General features: G+C 38.0%; 1 pseudogene; it reads right to left on the bottom strand.

Annotated features, from left to right (window-relative positions):
• LOC109023369 (ubiquitin-conjugating enzyme E2 Q2-like) overlaps positions 1-13,133 on the bottom strand; it is a 31,765-nt pseudogene continuing 18,632 nt past the window's right edge.

Here is a 13,133-nt window from a genome sequence, read left to right as displayed (position 1 = left end):
TCAGAACTCCGGATTTCCAACAGAGCAGCATTTCCCAGAGAGTAAGCCAGAGGACACCATCCTCTGAGATGCTGTCAGGAACACTAATAAACAAATTTGGGAAAAATAGAAAATGGCATTAAGGCTCCAAGAAGCCCTTTGGTAAAAGACATTTTGAACCTGGCTTCCCCCAAAACCTTGCAATCCCCACAAAACAAATATCTATTACCATACCACTATATTAGCACTCACAGAACATTTGGGGAGATATGGCAAAGATTAGGCTGCAGGCGTCGGGTAAGTAGACTCTTAAAACACAATATTGAAAAAACAGAAATTTAAAAATTAAAACAGAGAAGCAAAAGATAAGTAAATAAATAAAAAATTTTAACAAACAATATTGGGCTGGGCAAAGTGGCTCAGACCCATAATCCTAATACTTTGTCAGTCCGAGCGGGGTGGATTGCTTTAGCCTGGGAGTTCAAGACCAACATGAGCAACATAGTGAAACCCTGTCTCTATTAAAAATACAAAAATTAGCTTGGTGTGGTGGCATACACCTGTGGCCCCAGCTACTCAGGAGGCTGAGGTGGGAAGATGGCTTGAGCCCGGGAGGCAGAGGTTGCAGTGAGCTGTGATTGCATCACTCACTCCAGCCTGTGGCAACAGAGCAAGACCCTCTCTCAATAAAATTAATTAATTAAATAATAAAACCAGTATTCCTTTATTGTGTGGGGAAACTCAAATTGAGCTCAGCACATCCATATGTAATACTAAGGTTTTTTTTTTAAAACCCACACCTTTTGTTTCTCTGAGCTTTTACAGATGGATATCATGTCCAGACAACTATTCCGTAGTATCAGCACCACAGTTAATATGTATTCTGATTATGCAGAATGATTCTTAACAGGATGTTAGCCCCCAGAACACATACATAAGCATGTAAAGCAAATACAACTAAAAATAACTGTAGCAACAAAGCTCTTCTGGAGAAAGTTCTGAAGTCTGAAGTAGTCACTCATATTTTTACCCTAAATGCAACTATTACTATCTCAACCATAGAAATGATCAAAGTAAGGGCTGGAGATATTTAGATTTTAATCACCATAATGTGGATTATGTCACATAATGGAATTAGTCAGCTGAGTGTTTGAAAATCCTCAAGTTACTTTAAATTGCTCATACTTTGAGGGTCTACAGAACATTTCATAACCAACCTAGCAAACTGCGATCTTTTCCCCACTTCTGTAAGACTTCCAATCACAAAAAAGAAGCAATACAAATTTCAGTAAAACTGCATGACAATTACCATTTGATTCTACTACACTGCAACTATCACCTCTAGAAGTAATTAGTCAGCTCCATAGGTCCATGAGCTTTCCCATGATTATTCCTAGAAGTACTAATTAGGATCACAGGCATGTGGAGAACACTCTGTAATCATAACATTCTCTAAACCTTCAATCACAATTTACATTTGAAAAACCTTTGGTTTTTATGATAAAAAGTATGTATGTGTATATTATGTGCATGTGTGTGTATATATATACATACATATATATATATCACTAAAATTTCTACCTATCAACAAGATAATGCTTCATAACCAGTGGTTCCAGATGTAGGCCCCAGAACAACAGTATCAGCTTCACCTGGGAGTGTCTTAAAAATGTAAATGCTTAGGCAACACCACAGACCTACTGAATCTGAAACCCTGGGACTAGCTCTCCAAATGATTCTGGTGCACGCTATATTAAAAAAAAAAAATGTAGGCCAGGCATGGCGGCTTATGCCCATCATCCCAGCACTTTGGGAGGGCAAGGTGGGAGGATCACTTGAGCCCAGGAGTTCAAGAACAGCCAGAGCAACATAGTGAGACCTCACCTCTACAAAAAAATTTTTTAAACTAAAAAAAAAAAATTAATCACTTAAACTTATGCTCCTGAGAGAACAGGTAATACCACTCAAACAAATGGAGGGTCAAATGGAAAGTTATCCTAAAAAGCAAATAAGCAAGTTTAATTAATTTTAAGAACATCCTTAATGCTATATACTATTTAGAAGACTTTAAAAGAATCTGTAAAAGAATATGTACATTTATTATCAGATAATGGGTGAGAGTCATAAATGTAAAATTAGTACAAAAAAATGAAATGAAAACCAAAGCAAATAAAAATGAAGTTAAAATCGGGCCCAAACAGAACAGTGTTATGGTAAACTTATGAAACATATGAAGGGGTTTCACTTCACTAGAACTATATAAAGGAACCATTCCAATAATGATAGAGTAGGTAACTTAGATCAATCTTCTGACTGAGAACTAGAAAGGTGGACAAAACATAATGACTACAGGGCTGAGAAAAGGGAATAGCAGAGAACAGGATCTTCTTTTTCCCCCTTGGGTTTTCTTCCAATGACAGCAGAGAAGAAGAGGTTAACAAGGTGAGCTAGAACTCACAGCCTCACAGAGCTCACAGGGAGTTAAACATTGGAGCTCAGCATCCACTGAGGAGAGGCCCTGCTAAGTCTCCCACTCCTTAGGTTGGGAACCTGAAGAACAAACTGCAAATTGCCCTGACAGGGAATGATGGCCAGCTTTAATCATCTCAATCCCTGGTTGGATGAGAAAATCCTGGGCTGCTAATTTCCAAGTCCCTGGCAGGGGAAATGTAAATCCTCTCTGGAGAAGAATATCATCCAAGGCTTCAAATTAGCTCTACAATTTTTCATATATAATGTCTATCACAAAAAATAAAAAGCCACATGAGACTTAAAGATGACATAACAGAAAACAAGAGAAGCAAACAACAGACATAAAACCCCAAGGGATCAAGATAACAGAGTTAGCAGACACACTTCAAAATAATTCTGCTGAACATGAGCAAGGAAAGATGGGACAAGACTGAAAACCTGGCAGAGAAATGCAAATTATAAAAATGAGCCATATGAAATTCTGCAACTTAGAACTACCAAAACTGAAATTAATAACTTAATGGATAAGTTTAACCACAGCAGTAACCTAGCAGAAGACAGATTCAGTAAACTGGAAAAAGGTCAGAAAGACAAAAAGGTAGAAAATTGAGAAAATAAAAGACAACATATTGAAAAGTTTATCACATATGTAGAGCCCTGGAAGAAAAAAAAGAATGGGACAGAAGCAAGAGCTGAAGATATGGTTGTGGAGAATTTTCCAAAACTGATCAAAGACTTCACAAGATTTAACCACCATAAACACTTCAAGAGAAACAATGGAAGCTGGCATAAGAGAATGATATCTGCGAAGTGCTGAAAGAAGGAAACTGCCCATCTAGAGACTTAAACTCAATAAAGATACTCTTCAATAATGAAATAAAAAATAAGGATTTTTTCTATCTGCAGACTCACCCTAAAGGAAATACTAAAGGATATTTTCAGACAGGAGAAAGAGGATCCTCTACATCAAAACCTGGGGACTCTATTGCATAAAATCTGTAACCTGGAACTCAGGAATCAAGATTTCACAGAAATAAAAAGAGTTCTTCAGGGAGGGGAAAATAAAGGTTGAGGGTGACTGGTAAAATGAAGTTTGAGTTACCTTAGTATATTTTAACTCAGAACGAGACTCTCAGGCTCTACAAGGATCTCATGAAGTTATCTGATTTCCCATTTAACATCTCAGCCTTCTAAGTTATTCTTAAAGATGAAGAACATTCTAGTTTTCAAAGACTACATCACCAGATGGGTCTAAATAGTTACAAGTCACTTCCTTACATTGAGTTGAAAATCACCTCTTTGTAATTTGACTTATTAGTTCTAGTTTTATGCCCTGTCTTCACCAAAAACAAATAAAAACTAATGCTTCCATATACATACTCTTTCAAATAGTTGAAGACAATCTATCATGAACCAGAACCCCCATGTTTTCCTCTCCAAATCCACAATTTCACCAGCTATCCTAGGACATGGAAAAGAATCTCTTCCCAATCCTGGCTATTATTCTCTAAATGAACCTAACCTTATCTAAGTAGACCTTTCTTTAAGTACTACCTCAGAATTCAATTCAGTAACTCTGATGTTGCCTGTAACATCTGAAAACGACTTCCTTAAAAGTACAGCAAGTTGGATTTACCAAGTTGCTGACCAGGGCGCATTCCCTCCTGCAGTCACTCCCATCTTTGTGTTACACTTTATCTCAAGTTCCATTTTGCTTATTCATGACTCTTAAGTTGTCACTGTGGACATCAGAGGCCATAAATATATTGTTCTGGCTCTTTCCTGTAAATCTTTCTGAGTCACACCTGCTATTCTCCAAAGTCTGTGAATCCTGATACTAATAACTTGGCAATTCAGTTTAAGGTCCTCTTCAGAAGGTCAGTTAGCTCAAGGCAATCACATTCTTCCCAGGCCTCTTAAGAAATACTCCAACCCCAGAAAAGGCCCTTCTTTCTGGTATCAGAATCCATGGGCCACAAACACAAATCCAATAGCATTTCAGCCATTTACCTCCCAAATCATCCCCTCCCTGAAGTTCTAACTAGAGCAGGAGAAAATAATGAAAACACCACCTGCGGTCACGAATCCTCCAGTTTCCTGGCCAAGATTTCATATTCCCTTCAAGATACCTCCCAAAGAGGACATGACAAGGGAGGGGCACACAGGGTGCTACAGGTACTGATAAGGTTCTATTTCTTTTTTATTTTCTTTTTGAGATGGAGTTTCACTCTTGTCACCCAGGCTGGAGTGCAATGTGGTGCTCTTGGCTCACTGCAACCTCTGCCTCCTGGGTTCAAGTGATTTTCCCACCTCAGCCTCCCAAGTAGCTGGGATTACAGGCACCTGCCACCATGCCTGGCTAATTTTTGTATTTTTAGTAGAGATGGGGTTTCACCATGTTGGCTGGGCTGGTCTCAAACTCCTGTCCTTAGGTGATCCACCTGCCTCAGCCTCCCAAAGTGCTGGGATTATGGGCGTGAGCCACCACACCCAGCCACAGGTTCTATTTCTTAAGTTTGGTGTTGGGCATATGTTCATATGATTTAATGTTTTTTTTTAAAAATGATATCTTCCTGTTTTTTTGTATGTGTTTTGTTTTTTGTTGTAGGCCTGCGTGCTTCATTCGTTCACCCATATGAATCCGTAAAGAAGTAGCCATTAGCAACTTCAGTCAATATATACTGGATTCATACTTCAGGAAGACAACACAGTTGACAACCACAACAGTTTCTATGATAACAAAAGTGAGAGAAAATACTAACATTAGGGTCATTTCAAGAAAGTTCAATCATAAGATATATCCCCAAGCAAAAATACATACATGAAAAAGCTAAGTAAGAAGCTTTTAGAAAACTACTACCACCCTTAGAGTAAGTACAACAAAGTATTCCTTTACGTCTTTGTTTTTTTCATCAAAATACTTCATATAGCCATAGATTTTAAACCATTACATCTTGTCTAGATTCCATATTAGATCATTAATATTTTTTCTAGATTCCATTGTTATTCTTTTGTAACCTTTATTTTTGGTATCTTAAAAGTACTTTATTAAATATAACACATTCAGAAAAGTAAACAAAGTATACCTTAAGGTAGACCTTAACAAGTTATTCTAAATTATTTGCCCATGTAACCACCAACCTGGTCCTGAAATATATTCCAGCCAGTATCCAAGAAGCCCACAGATGTACCTTTCAGTTCACACCTCCCTACCTCCCACCTAGATGGACTCCTTACCTTCCCCTGTGTGTAATCACCTCTTTTTTCTTGATAGTTTTACTGCCCAAGTATGAATCCATAAAGAAGTGTTTCTCAGTTTTCTTTTCATTTATGTTCTATGGCCCTTTGGAGGGCAGCAGACCATTATAATAGGTAAGATTTTCTTTCACTCTAAGGATGAATTTTCACTCCACTGCAGGCGATATTGCCTCCACTAAGAATCTATGCCCTCACCAACATTAGTTTTGCCTATTTTTGAACTCTATATAGAGGAAATTGTACAAAATGGGTTTTGGGGTTCTGGTCTCTTTTAAGATTCACCCATCTTGTCCCACATAGCTGTAAGTCATTTTATGAATACCACAATTTTCCATTTTATTGGAATGAACATTTGGGTTATTTTCTGTCTGGGTTATTATAAATGATGCTGCTGTGAACATTCCTGTGTCTCCTGACACCTATGTACTCTTTTCTTGTGGAGTACATATCCATGAGATTCCTGAACCATAGGGTATGAGTATCTTCTACTTTACCAAACTGTTTTCCAAAACACTTGTACAAATATACAGCCCCATTAGAAAGATATAGAGTCTCATAACAATTTTCTTACCTTAAAAGATAAGCAAAATGTCTCCTATCCCTTGTTTTTCTTTTAAGATCTGGAGATCACTGTGCAAAGGACTATCAGGGCCAAGCTTGAGAATTCCAAAACAAAAAACAATTCAAACAAAAAGATTATTATTATTATTATTATTATTATTTATTATTATTTTAACTAACTCAAAAATGAACCAATCTGAAAGCTAAAATAGGGCACCTAGGATAAGTTCCAGAAAGAGGAGATCTTAAGCTGCTCTATATCCCCAGGAAAAACAGAGGCCACTATAGCTTCCAGCTCCTTTAGAATAAATGTCCCAAAGGGATCACAATACCCTAAATCTAATCTAATAAGGGGGTTCAGAGTTTGGAGTAATTCTAAAGGAAAACAGTCATATGTATATAATTTTCTCAAGAATTCAAACACAGTTTAATATGCTTTCCTAAACTTGTATTATTAGCCAAGGTGTTCAAGTAGAAAAATTTGCCATGGACGGAACTGTCAAAAGTTAAATCACTAAAAAATCGGTATTTTTCTACAACTGTCCTATATATACATACCCAATATGTATCCCACCCCCACTCCCCCCTTTTTTTTGTTTTATGATACAGGGTGTCTCACTCTGTCACCCAGGCTGGAATATGATGGTACAATCACAGCTCATTGCAGCCTTGGCTTCTCCGAGCTCAAAAGATCTTCCTGTCTCAGCCTCCCACCACCTCTAGTAGCTGGGACTACAGGTGTACTCCACCTATGTATTTTAAAAGTAATAACATAACTACCTCCACAATAAGAGTTGATTATGTCACTTTCAAAACTGGGGGGAAAAATCACAAAAATCAACTTGGCAATCATTCTCTGTATAATGAAATGTATTACTCTTATTTACTTATCAAGCAATATTGCTCAAGCTTTTTGCCAGAAGATAAAAATCATGTAAATATTCACTCTATCAGGAAGATGACAAAATAGAATTCCAACGGACCTCCAAAAAACAAGTAAACTCTTCCTATCTTGCCCCCTACATCTTTTGGAACTTGATTCCATTTGAGTTTCACAAAATAAAGCTAGTAAACATTTCCATTTCTGTCCAGTTTTAAGAAATAACATTTATAATCTGACAACAGAAAAGAACAAAAGAACGATAAGAAGAGCAGGGATTTAGAGATCCTTACCTGTCTTATAACTCTGTGATGCATATATGTCCCTGAACTCTTTCGTAAGTCTATCTGAAGCTTGCACTGACCCAGACACTGCAGCCTGAAACATAAAAGCCGCTGTTTACCAGGGTCTACTGAGCCAACTAATTTAAAGATTTAAGGTATTTCAACCTGCTCTAAAAGATTACAGTAGCCAAGGACGGTGGCTCACACCTGTAATCCCAGCACTTTGGAAGACCAAGGCGGGTGGATCACTTGAGGCCAAGAATTTGAAACCAGGCTAGCCGTCAGCATGAAACCCCATCTCTACTAACAAAAATACGAAAGTTGGCTGGGCGTGGTTGCACGTGCCTGTAGTCCCAGCTACTTGGGAAGCTGAGGCAAGATAATCTCTTGAAAATGGGAGGTGGAGGTAGTAGTGAGCTGAGATGATGCCACTGCACTCTGCCTGGGCCACAGAGCAAGACTCCATCTTAAAACAAAAAAAAAAAAGAAAAAAGAAAAAGATTACAATAAAAATGGATCACCACTCAGCAATTTAAGAAGAAAAAAAAGTTAAATTAAATGAAGCATTATGAAGTTTCAAGAGAATATAAAACTAGACACAAGTCTGGTTCATTTCCTTTTTCTTATCAGGTAAAAAACTCTAGCCAACATGTTCAGGCCATCATGGACTCCACGATAGCATAGAATTCAGTATGAGTCTATTCCAAACCCCAGCAATTTTTGAAAATACTAGAAGACACTCAAGGTGACACATTGTTAACTAAAATAGGCTTCCATTCATAAGACTAAAAGCAAGAATATTACATAGATGGTCTAGTTCACACATGAAGACACTGAGAACCATGTGTGCCTACATGCAACTGGTTTCAGTTTTTCAGTGCAGGGACTCTCTAAAGATGAAAACACATCCATATCTTATCCTAAGACTAAATAAAAATGGAACTACTTTTTTGGTCGTGTGAAACTAAAGGTTTTAAAGACTGAACTAGACTTTGAAGGGAAAAAAATCAACTTTATAAAAATATTACTTCCTAGCTATGTAACCATGAACTCATTTCATATCTATAAAATATGAGAAGTTTTTCCTATCTCTAAAGTATAAACAGCACCTATTTCACACAGTGGCTATGATGACTAAATGAAAAGATCTTTATTAGTATAAAGTATTTAGCATAGTATCGGTCATGCAAAAGTGTTCAATAATTTATACTTGTGTTGAAGATAACTCAAACTAGAATTGATCACAAGACACAAAAAGTACAATAACATTAATTCAAATGCTACAATCTTACTTTTATAATAATCAGGATATGGGGGATTGACTAAATTTCTTTGCTGTATGAAAAATTACCCATTAAATTAATATATAAATTAGACTGAAGGAGGGAGAGTTATCTATCTGATTTCAACATTTGGCATCTACTTGTCTAACAATTCATTCCCTGTTTTGGAGAACCTGTGCCCAAGACAAAGTAACTGGTCCTCGGATATTGTGGAGTTGGTAAATAGCTCTAATACAAGGCAGGAAGCAGTAAGTGTTCAGAAAATCATTTGAAGTTTCCCTACTCTGTCTAGGCATTTTATGTGTTTACATGCATCATTTTAATTTATTTTTCATAGCAACCATCCAAAATATCTATCCATATTTTAGAGTTAAGCAAAGTGAAACCATAAAAGGTGTGTCTGTCACCAGACTCAGTGTTCCTTTCCCATCCTGCCACTTCACATAAAAGAGATGTTAAGTCAAAAGAGAAACAATACTTTTAGTTTGGCCAGAGCAGGATGGATCAAAGTCAGCTTCATGAAGGAGAAATAATTTGAGTTGTGTTTTGTAGGAGAGAATGAATTTGAATATACAGATGCCACAGAAGGAAGGTAAGCAGAGAACACAGCATAGACAAGCTGGAAAGGGGCATATACAGGGATCAGCAGGTGGTTCGAGGATGTGAAGAGCAGATGAGCAGGGTAAAACGTGGCTATTCATAGATGAGAAAGATAACCTTGGGCAACAAAGCATATGAGCATGGCTAGTCATGGTGGCTCATGTCTGTAATCCCAGCACTTGGGCAGGCCAAGGTAGCAGGACTGCTTGAACTCAGGTGTTCAATACCAGCATGGTCAACATAGGCCTCATCTCTACTAAAAATCAAAAAAATTAGCCTGGTGTGGTGGCACAGGCCTATAGTCTGAGACACTTGGGAGGCTGAGCCAGGAGGACTGCTGGAGCCTGGGAGATAAAGGCTACAGTGCACTATGATTGTGCCACTGCACTCTAGCCCAGGCGACAGAGCAAGACCCTGTCTCAAAACCAATAAACACATGACTGAATCCACCACTAAGGCAGGAATGGAGGAGGAGAGCAGCTGACATCGGCATGTTCATGAATTGCCTGGTATTAACTATAATTACTTAACCAAAACGTCCAGATATTTATACACACTTACACATTTAATGGCCTTGCCTTTCAGTCTTCCTAATTTTCTCTAATATTGCCCAATTTTCTTTTTCAGTTCCTTCATCCTCCAACTTCTTCTCACTAGTAGGCTCTTCTTTCATCTCATAGTGATCTAAGTCTTCTATATCCTGCAAAAAGAAGAAAAATATTAGCCGATTCAACCCACTTTGCTTCAGCAGTTTCTTATGCCCAAACTTAAATTATTCTTGACTCGGTGGGGGACAGGAAACAGAATATATCTATCCTATGGGGAGAGAGAAAAAGCCCCCACATTCCATTCAAGAGGCTCCCACCTTTTATATCCTGTATTTTATTTAAAAGCTAGACTCTGGGGAAAGCAGATTTAAAAGCTTTACAAAGTCACAACTATTATGAAATAAGCCATCATTTATTTATTTACTTCTTTAATTTATTTTATTTTATTTTTTTAAGATAGAGTCTCAGTTTGTCACTCAGGCAGGAGTATAGTGGGGTGATCTCTGCTCACTGCAACCTCTGCCTCCCAGGCTCAAGTGATTCTCATGCCTCAGTCTCCTGAGTAGCTGGGATAACAGACGTACACTGCCACGCCCAGCTAATTTCTTTGTATTTTTAGTAGAGACAGGGTTTCACCATGTTAGCCAGGCTGGTCTCAAACTTCTGATGTCAAGTGATCTGCCCACCTCAGCCTCCCAAAGTGCCGGGATTACCGGCGTGAGACACCACGCCCGGCCAAGCCATCTTTTAAATCTCCTCTTAAGAGGAACCTTTGAAACAGTTTAGCAGCAGGTGTCAAGACCCTTAACTGTTCATAGTTTGTTCCAGAAATTCAACTTCTAGAACTGTATTACAAGAAACTAGTCTAAGATGTAAACACAAATTTAGGCATAAGGATACCTATTTCAACCTTGCAACCACAAAAACAAACACAAAATCTGCATGTGCAAAAATAGCAAAACAGTTAACTCAATTCCATGAACTATTAAGAGGCCACTGAAATACCAACACAGCATAATTTCTCCTGTATCAAAAAACTTTGAAATGAAAAATGGATTACACAAAGGAATAGAAAGAATTTCAATTTTGCTGAAATAAGCACAGAAAAAGACCAGAAGAACTTATATTGAAATGTTAATTTCAATTAATTTTAGTTTTTATCTCTGGAGACATTTGGTGCTTTCCCCTAATTTCCAAGTTTATGGTTTTATGTAGTAAGTATCTATTGTGTTAATAATTTCAAAATAAGTTAGAAAAAGAATTTGATCTCAGGTGCTCAGGAGGCTGAAATAGAAGGATCGTTTGTGCCCAGGAGTTTGAGGCTGCAGTAAGCTATGATCATGCCACTGCACTCCAGCCTGGGTGACAGTGACCCTATCTCAAAAACTAATAATAATTTCAAAAGAATTTGAATAATACCCCGCAGAACAACATCTTTATTCACATCATTCTGCTCCCTCCCTTCCCATACTATCTGTTCTTACATATATACAAACATATGCAGAATTGTTTAAATCCTAACTTTTTTCAATTACCTTATTTTTCTACTTCAGTTGCCAAAACCTCAAAAGGGGTAGTTTATATTTATCTCGATTTTTTTCCCCAAGCCGGCTAACTCACCGATTTCTAGACCAGATTACTGACTACCTTCACTCAAACTCTGCCCACGTACTTCATGGAGCTCCCTTCTCTCTGTGTGCACCTTTCAGCCCTGATCTTCCATCCTACACTTGTTTTCCCCACAATGCTCACAAATGTCTTTGGCCTGTATTTCCACCTGTACCTTCAACCTCAGTCATGTTCCCATCCGCAAAACTTCTCCACCTAAGTATTAATCAGCACATCGCAAACAGAATTCAACATATCTTTCTAAAACAATATTCTCAGCACACAATTCCCTGCTTAAGGCCTTCTTATCAACAAACACACCAAATAGAAACATGCCTGTCTCAAATTCAAGACTTCTATCCATCTGCCTTTTCTGGACAATCTTGCTTTCCATGACTTCAACACATCAACCTTCCTTCTCAAAAGAAAAGCATCCAGTGCACCCAAACACACCATGTCCAAAGTTGCTCTGGGCCTGTTCCCACGTTATTTTAGGAGCCTAGAATATCAGCTTTTCACCTGTCCTAATCTGACAACTCCAAAGTCCAGTCTCCTACCTTTCTAGATTTCCCTCAAAGTTGTGGTCCCTTGTTTATTATCTAGTGAAGGGAAAATGAAAGCGTTCATGAACTTTAGTACAATGGCTGCCTGACCCATGGAAAAGGTTTTATGTTTTCATGCAGTTTATTCCACCTAAGCTAAACTGCATAAAAACATTAAAACAGGCTTTCATTCTAATTGGACAATTTTAAGAAGTATTTTACTCCCAGACTCATAAAACAAGCCTACAGCCAGGCACAGTGGCACACACCTGTAATCCCACATTTTGGGAGGCTGAGGTGGTGGATCACTTGAGGCCAGGAGTTCAAGACCAGCCTGGGCAAGAGAGCGAGACTCAAACTCTACAAAAAATTTTTAAAAACTAGCTGGATGTGGGGCACTAGCCTGTAGTCCCAGCTACTCAGGAGGATCGCTTGAACCCAGGAGTTCAAGGTTACAGTGAGCCATGCCGGCTCTACTGCACTCCAGCCTGGGTGACAGTGAAACCCTGTCTCAAAAAACAAACAAAAACAAGCCTACAACACTACCTTTTTTTTTTTTTTTTTTTTTTTTTTTTTTTAGCTCTGAGGCACTCTAAAGTATATTTTAGATTAATAATTTCCAAACCAAGAAAATGAAAGCCTAAATTAATTATAAGACCTCAAACAGAAAAAAATCTTTTAAAACAATCAACACCATGGAATTCACATACATTCTATTTGGTCAATGCAGAGTCACAGATCTTTGTTCCAAAGTTTAAATTTAAATGCAAACTTCAGAGCCAGAAAACATCTAAAATTATACCCGCGACTGACAACTGGCCTAGGCTCAATGTCTTTGGAATTTGCTCTACTAAATTTGTTACTGTTTGAATGTATTCCCTCCAAAATTCAAGTGTTGCCAATGTGATGATATTAAGAGGTAGGACTTTTAAGAGGTGATTAGGCCAAGAAGGCTCCTTTCTCCTTCATGGGATTAAGGCCCTTATGAATGAGGCTTCACACATTGGACCAGCTTGCTCTCCTGCCCTTCTACCTGCTACCATGTGAGGATGAAACAAGAAGGTCCTGAGACATCAAATGTTGATATTTTCATCTTGGATTTCCCAGACTCCAGAACT

This window comes from Gorilla gorilla, chromosome 16 (genome assembly GCF_029281585.2).
Source record: "Gorilla gorilla gorilla isolate KB3781 chromosome 16, NHGRI_mGorGor1-v2.1_pri, whole genome shotgun sequence".
NCBI classification, from domain to species: domain Eukaryota; kingdom Metazoa; phylum Chordata; class Mammalia; order Primates; family Hominidae; genus Gorilla; species Gorilla gorilla.
Note: the sequence above shows the minus strand (reverse complement) of the source record. Positions and strands in the feature narration are given on the sequence as shown.